The sequence below is a fragment of the Triticum dicoccoides genome, chromosome 2B, assembly GCF_002162155.2.
Source record: "Triticum dicoccoides isolate Atlit2015 ecotype Zavitan chromosome 2B, WEW_v2.0, whole genome shotgun sequence".
Taxonomy (NCBI): Eukaryota; Viridiplantae; Streptophyta; class Magnoliopsida; order Poales; family Poaceae; genus Triticum; species Triticum dicoccoides.
Window position 1 is genome coordinate 819,946,395 of NC_041383.1, and position 7,970 is coordinate 819,954,364.

A 7,970-nucleotide genomic window follows, 5' to 3' on the forward strand; every position below is an offset into this window, starting at 1 on the left:
CCGTTTGTTTAACCGTTCGTCGTTTTTCTTTTTAATCGGATTTATTCCGCTATTTTTCTGATAGCGATTTCAGATCCGATCTTCTTTCTAGTTTATCTTCTCATTCGTTTATCGGAATCAGGTGATTCAAGCGCCTGGTGTTTCGTCTCGAAACCGTCGTTCCAACTAACCAACTTAAACCAAGTTTTGCTACTTTAAAATTTAACTTAGTTTCAACTTGCTAGAACCGAGATGTTTTCTTTCGTCGGTTGATTTTCGTTGCTTTATTTTGATTTGATTCTTTTGCAAACCAGGGTTCTTAAGTTGAACTCTCTGGTTAGATCTTTTATTCGAGATTTACCTGTGCATTATATGAGTACTTACTGTATGCTTGTTGTTTGTCTGTGATAGATCACCCGGAGTGCGCCGCTTGTTACTTCGAATCTCTAGGTTTCGCGGATCATCAGCAAGGCAAGTAACACTTGATCATACCTTTCTACTACCCAGTTTTATTGCATTAGATCAATCCTCAAACATTGCATGAGTAGGATCTAATTAAATTGTGGGATGGGAAGCAGATGAGGTAGTACCTATTACCTGTTTTACTTATGAAACCTTTGGGAGTTACTTCTACGTTTGCTTATTATGCCATGCTATGCTAGTAGACGTGGATTGAGTGAGTGATATCCATGACAGATGTGAGTTTGATAATTAATGGTTTATCTAAGGTGGCAACTTAAATACACATCTGGGTGGATTGAGGCACCTGGAGTTACCAGGACTTGCCTGTTTTTTTGGAAATCCCGGGGGCACCGTGTGATTTTCCTATGGACCGCCACCCAGGCTCAAAGGGATCATAAGATAATTCATACTAGTAACTTACGTGTGCAGCCACAAGCCATTATGGGCTCTGGTATAGTTGACTAAGTTGTGCGAACTCTTATAGTGGTGGACTAGCAGATGTAGGGGATGTAGGTGTACCGGTCTACCCATCGTAAGGTGCTAGCGCTTCTAAAAGACTATGTCTCGGTCATCCGTTTCTCAAACACCATGTAGTGCGAGAAACCAAACGGAGGCGGTCGAGTCTTGTGGGGAAAAGTGCGCAAACCTCTGCAGAGTGTACAAACTAATCATGATTAGCCGTGTCCCTGGTTATGGACATCTTGAGTATCTGGTATTTGAACTATCATTTGAATCTCAACATGTTACTCTAATTTAATACTGATGGGTTTGTTAATGAGTACTTTTTAATTGGGATTGAGGATGGTGTCAACCATTCTCAATGTTTAGTGACCACCATGATAGTTAAATAAATTTATTCCTTTGCAGTAGGGAAAAACTGGCTTTACGCAAAACTATAACCATAGAGCTTACCACCAGCCATATATGCATGTAGTAGAGGCTTATCATTCATTATTCTCTATGTGTTACTTTGCCAGCATATTCCATGTGCTGACCCATTTTTGGGCTGCAACTTTCATGTTGCAGACTTTTCAGATGACGAGTAAGGTGCTTTTAGGTCGTGGTTCTATACTCAGTGATGCCGTTGGAGTTGATGGACTCACTTATCTTCCAAGTCTTCCGCTGTTATCATTATTAGATGGCCTTAAGCCATGATTAATGTAATAAGTCCTCTTCTGGACAAACGATGTAATAAGTGTGTGATTGCTACTCTGTTATAAATCCTTCGAAGTACTGTGTGGTGTCAGCATTACTGATCCAGGGGACCTGAGCACAGAGACTTGACCATCTGAGGTCGGGTCGCTACAGAGATGGTATCAGAGCACACGCTGACTGTAGGACACGACCACTAAGTTAAAGCCATAGATCACTATTCTCTTCTCATTTTCTAACTCCTCATCTTTTCTACTCTTTTAGGATGACGAACGCAAAGATCAAGTACGCTCAACCGGATGAAGGCACACCTTTTGGATCCCACTTGAAGGGAGTCGCCAAGTACTTGAACATTGGACTACAAAGCTTCACCGGGACTTTCAACGCCACTCTGCCTGAAGGGGAGTGCTGGAAGATTCAAGCTCACGTTCCGGGAAGGACATTCGCCCCAATCACCAAGCCCATAGATAGTGTTTTCAGTGCACCAACCTGGAGTCTGGGAAAGAGCATGGCAGCTCATATCACCATGGGACGCATTGGAGAAGTTTATCAAGAAGACCTCAAGGACACTATCTACCAGATATGCGGACGCAGAAATGAAGACTGGGAGATAGTCAGCACCAAGAAGGATAGATCCATTGCAGCTTTCATCCAGGAGTTAAACCAGCACATTCGACGCGAGGAGAACCAGATGTGCAATGATATGATAGAGTTGAAGAATGCGAAGGGAAGGATCATCGAACTTGAAGGAGAGCTGAAGACTCTATGCAAGGACTACATGGACGAGATCGTAGCTGTCGTAAGGCACAACAGCGATCTTAAGTATGAGATTGCAGAACTCAAGAAGAAGTTAGAGCTCAAGAATGAAGACAAGTACGTCGACTGTCCGAGCAACTACATCATCATCGACGACACCGATTCGGATCCAAGTGAACCCGACTTTGAAGACGAAGCTGGAGCAGACATCATGGAGTCTTCCACCGGTTCAAATTAATAGATGACCACCATATATTAGTAGTGATCCCTCCATGTAAACATTATAGTTTAAGCACTTTTGAGATAGTTAGACCGTTGTAAGCCCTTTGTTTGAAATGAATGAAGTGATTTTGTGTGCATTGTCTCATGAGCATTTGGGTAGTGTTTTCTCCTTAGACCTCACTCTATTCTTAATTTCTCTTCTTTTCTAAACCCTTCAGATGCCTCCGAGACGCGACCCCGAGTTTGTTTTCCCGCCAGAGATCACTCAGTTGATTCAGCAGCAGAATACTTTGATTCAGAGATTGGTGCAGAACCAAGGCAATAACAACAACAACCCACCACCACCACCACCTGCAGATCACTTGACCCGTTTCCTTAGGCTGAATCCGCCGGTGTATTCAAGTAGCACCGAGCCGATTGTAGCAGATGATTGGCTCCGCAAGATAGGAAGGGAGTTGACCACTGCAGGATGCACAGATGGTGAGAAGGTGAAGTTTGCTGCACATCAGCTTGACGGACCCGCAGCAGCATGGTGGGAGAATTTCACAGCCACTTACCCCGTAGACACTGTCACATGGGATCAGTTTCAGCAAGCTTTTCGCACTGCCCATGTTTCAGCAGGAGCTATGGCCATGAAGAAGCGTGAGTTTCGCAACTTACGCCAAGGAGGAAGGACTGTTGGCCAGTATGTGGATGATTTTAGTAAGTTAGCACGTTATGCCCCAGATGACGTTGCTACAGATGCAGCTAAGCAGGAGAAGTTTCTGGAAGGACTGAATGATGAGTTAAGCATGCAGTTGATGGTAGCGAGATTCAATAACTACCAGGAGTTGGTAGACCGCGCCCTCATGATTGAAGGAAAGCAGCAGCAGATTGATAATCGTAAGAGGAAGTATGCACAGGGGAAGTATAACTCTGGAGCCCAGCAGAAGCCCCGCTACACCCCTAAACAGGGAGTTCAGTTTCAGCATACCCTTGGAGGAGGTAGTTCGCACAACCATAATGGCCACAAGAATGGTAATGGGAATGGAGGAAGCAACGGCCAGAAAAGGACCACACCATCAACCCCAACCAAGAAAGACCTGAGCCATGTCACCTGTTACAAGTGTTCCAAGACCGGACATTATGCAAGTGATTGTCCCGAAGGCCAAGGTGGAAATGGAAGCTCTGGAAATAAGCCAAACCCTTTCAACAGGGGACAGGTGAACCACATTGATGTGGAGGAGGTTGAAGCTCAGCCCGATGCAGTAATCGGTAAGTTTTTGGTTAAGTCATTTACTACACTTGTTCTTTTCGATACTGGTGCATCGCATTCATACATATCAAGGGGATTTGTAGAAAAGTATAGTCTGCCTACTCAGATTCTTAAAACCCCTATGCTAGTAAGTTCACCAGGAGCAGAGTACACGGCCAGACAAGGATGTTTTCAAGTGCCATTGAGTATAGGAAGGCATGTGTTCCCGACGGATTTGATCATTCTGGAATCCCAAGGATTGGATGTGATTCTAGGTATGGATTGGCTGTCGATGTATGGAGGAAACATCGATTGCGCAAGTAAGACGATTTTGCTCACGACACCAGAAGGAAGAAGGATCAGGTATGTGTCACGACATGGACCAAATAGGAATCAAGTAAATTGCTTATCAGGAGTTGTGCAGGAAGAGGTGCCAGTAGTGAAGGATTATCCTGATGTATTCCCTGAAGAATTGCCAGGAATGCCACCAGATAGAGACATTGAGTTTTTGATTGAGCTTTTGCCAGGTACAGGCCCAATATCGAACCGACCATACAGGATGCCCGCACAGGATTTGGCAGAAATCAAGAAGCAGATTAAGGAGCTATTGGATAAAGGGTATATACGCCCAAGTTCTTCGTCTTGGGGATCACCCGTACTTTTAGTAGAGAAGAAGGATGGATCGTTAAGGATGGTTGTTGATTACCGTGGATTGAATGCAGTAACAATCAAGAACAAGTACCCACTACCAATGATAAATGATCTATTTGATCGTTTGCAAGGAGCTAAAGTGTTTTCCAAGATCGATTTGCGATCAGGGTACCATCAGTTGAAGATCCGAGAGCAGGACATACCTAATACAGCATTTACCACAAGATATGGACTGTATGAGTATACCGTTATGTCATTTGGACTGACTAACGCACCGGCACATTTCATGAACCTGATGAACAAAGTGTTTATGGAATTTTTGGATAAGTTCGTCGTGGTGTTCATTGATGATATTTTGGTTTACTCGAAGAATGAAGAGGAACATAAGGAACATTTGCGATTGGTTTTGGAGAAGCTGAGGGAACATCAGTTATACGCCAAGTTCAGCAAATGTGAATTTTGGCTAAAGGAAGTTGGATTTCTTGGACATGTTATATCCGGAGAAGGTATAGCAGTTGACCCCACAAAGGTTGAGACCGTAACCAAATGGGAAGCACCAACGACAGTTGGAGAGATCCGGAGTTTTCTTGGACTCGCAGGATACTACCGGAGATTCATTGAGAATTTCTCAAAGATTGCAAAACCTATGACGGAGTTGCTGAAAAAGGATACCAAGTTCATATGGACTGAGGATTGTGAGGCAAGTTTGTAGGAGTTGAAGAAAAGATTGGTTACCTCACCAGTGCTAATTTTGCCAGATCAGACCAAGGATTATGAGGTGTATTGCGACGCTTCACGTCGAGGACTTGGAGCAGTGCTTATGTAGGAAGGAAGAGTTGTTTCGTATGCTTCACGACAACTGAAACCTCACGAATTAAATTATACCACCCACAATTTGGAGTTAGCAGCCGTAGTGCATGCATTGAAGACATGGAGACATTTCCTCATTGGAAATCATTGTGAGGTGTACACGGATCACAAGAGTTTGAAGTACATTTTCACGCAGAAGGAGTTAAACCATAGACAGAGGAGATGATTGGAACTCATCAAGGATTATGATATGAGATTGCATTACTATCCGGGAAAGGCTAATGTAGTAGCTGACGCATTGAGCCGCAAGAGCCATGTCAATACGCTATTGACTGGAGAAATACCTAAGGAGTTAGCAGAAGATCTTCGTGAGCTATGTTTGGAAATAGTTCCGAGAGGCTATGTAGCAACATTGGAAATTCAGTCTACCTTGATGGATAAAATCAGGGAAGCTCAGAAAAATGACAAGGAGATTGCTGATATAAAGGAGAAAATGAGTGAAGGAAAAGCAAAGGGATTTCGTGAGGATGAGCACGATACCCTATGGTTTGAGGACCGTGTTTATGTGCCAAATGACCCGGGGATCAGGAAGTTAATTCAGCAAGAGGCACATGATTCACCCTATTCGATTCACCCAGGAAATACCAAGATGTATTTGGATTTGAATGAAATGTTCTGGTGGACCGGAATGAAAAAGGATATCGCGGAGTATGTAGCAGTTTGTGATGTATGTCAGAGAGTGAAGGCAGAACATCAGAAGCCAGCAGGATTGTTGCAACCATTGCCGATACCTGAATGGAAGTGGGATAAACTAGGCATGGATTTCATCACGGGTTTGCCAAAGACTCGTTCAGGCTATGACTCGATTTGGGTTATAGTCGACCGCTTGACGAAGGTAGAGCATTTCATTCGAGTTAAGACTACCTATAGCAGTGCTAAGTTGGCAAAGATATACATGACCAGAATTGTGTGTTTGCACGGAGTTCCGAGGAGTATCGTATCAGATAGAGGAACCCAATTTACCTCAAAGTTTTGGAATCAGTTGCACGAAACATTGGGAACCAGGCTAGAGTTCAGTACAACTTTTCACCCGCAGACAGATGGACAGACTGAGAGAGTCAATCAGATTTTGGAGGATATGCTAAGAGCTTGTGCACTAGATTATGGATCTAGTTGGGACGATAATTTGCCATATGCGGAGTTTTCTTATAACAACAGTTACCAAACCAGCTTGAAGATGGCACCTTTCGAAGCTTTATACGGAAGGAGGTGCAGGACACCGTTGTCATGGACGAAGTTGGAGACCGTCAGTTGTTTGGACCAAATTTGATTAAGGAGTCTGAACAGAAAGTTAAGTTGATTCGCGATATGCTCAAGGTAGCCCAGTCCAGACAGAAGAGCTATGCGGATGCGAAACGCAAGTCGATAGAATATGAAGTTGGAGACAGAGTTTATCTTAGAGTATCCCCACTTCGAGGAGTTAAGCGTTTTGGAGTTAAAGGAAAATTAGCACCACATTTTGTTGGACCATATAAGATCTTGCAACGCATGGGAGAAGTCGCTTATAAGTTGGAATTACCAGAAGGACTGTCAGGAGTTCATGACGTATTCCATGTTTCCCAGCTGAAGAAATGTCACGCCGAGATGGCAGAGGTACCGTTAAGAGATCCAGTGCCACTTGAAACAATTCAGTTGAAGGATGATTTGACATATGAGGAGAAACCAGTCAAGATTCTTGATTATGCCAGCAGAGTTACTCGCAGCAAGGTTATCAAGTTTTGCAAGGTTCAGTGGAGCCACCACACTGAGGATGAAGCCACCTGGGAGAGAGAAGAAGATTTGCTCAAAGATCACCCTCACCTATTTTCTAGCCAACCCGAATCTCGAGGACGAGATTCATCTTAAGGGGCGTAGGTTTGTAACATCCCAAATTTTCAATTTGGAATGTTATACATTAGATCATTAAGCATATCATATTTTCTTGCATTTGTTGATCCTAGAAATTTCACGCAACTCAAGGACCCACGGAGAGAGTTGGAGATTTTGAAATTTTTCGTATTTGAGTTCTCTCAATCATTTGATCTTATTTATTTTATCTTCAAATATTTTTTCCAAATATCAAAAATAAGAGAGGGAATAATATGACTTTCCCAAAATTTAGGAAAAATGAGGATTCAATAAATAAATCAAATTTTGGATTTTTCTCGGAGTTCATTGCCTTAGGGAAAAATGCGTGTTTCAAAAAAATTGCATTTTAGGCCCCGAGTAAAAGTTCATTTTGCTCGACTCATTTTTAGGAGTCGGGAAAATTTACCTTATTAGTTTTGGAGTCCGGTAGATTTTCTTTTCTGTGTTTTTTCGCGCGCGAAACCGATTTAAAAAAAAATCTGTAGCGCCTTGGGCCAAAGGCCCAAGCCACCAAGCCGCCGGCCGGCCAGGAGGCCAAGACCATCGCCCGCGCGCGCCCCTGGCCAAGAACCGCCGCCGCCGCCTGGGAGTCCTAGTAGGACTCCGTTTCCGTTTTTTTCTAGATCTTTTCCCTCTTTTGTTTCCTATTCCTAGTCTAATTCTTGATCCCTCCTCCAAGCAAAACCCTCCCCCTCCCCAATATAAATACCCAAGCACCCCGCCTCTAAACATCAAACCTCCCCTCTCCTCCCGCAGCGCAGCGCAGCAGCAGCAGCAGCCAGCGCCACCGCCGCCG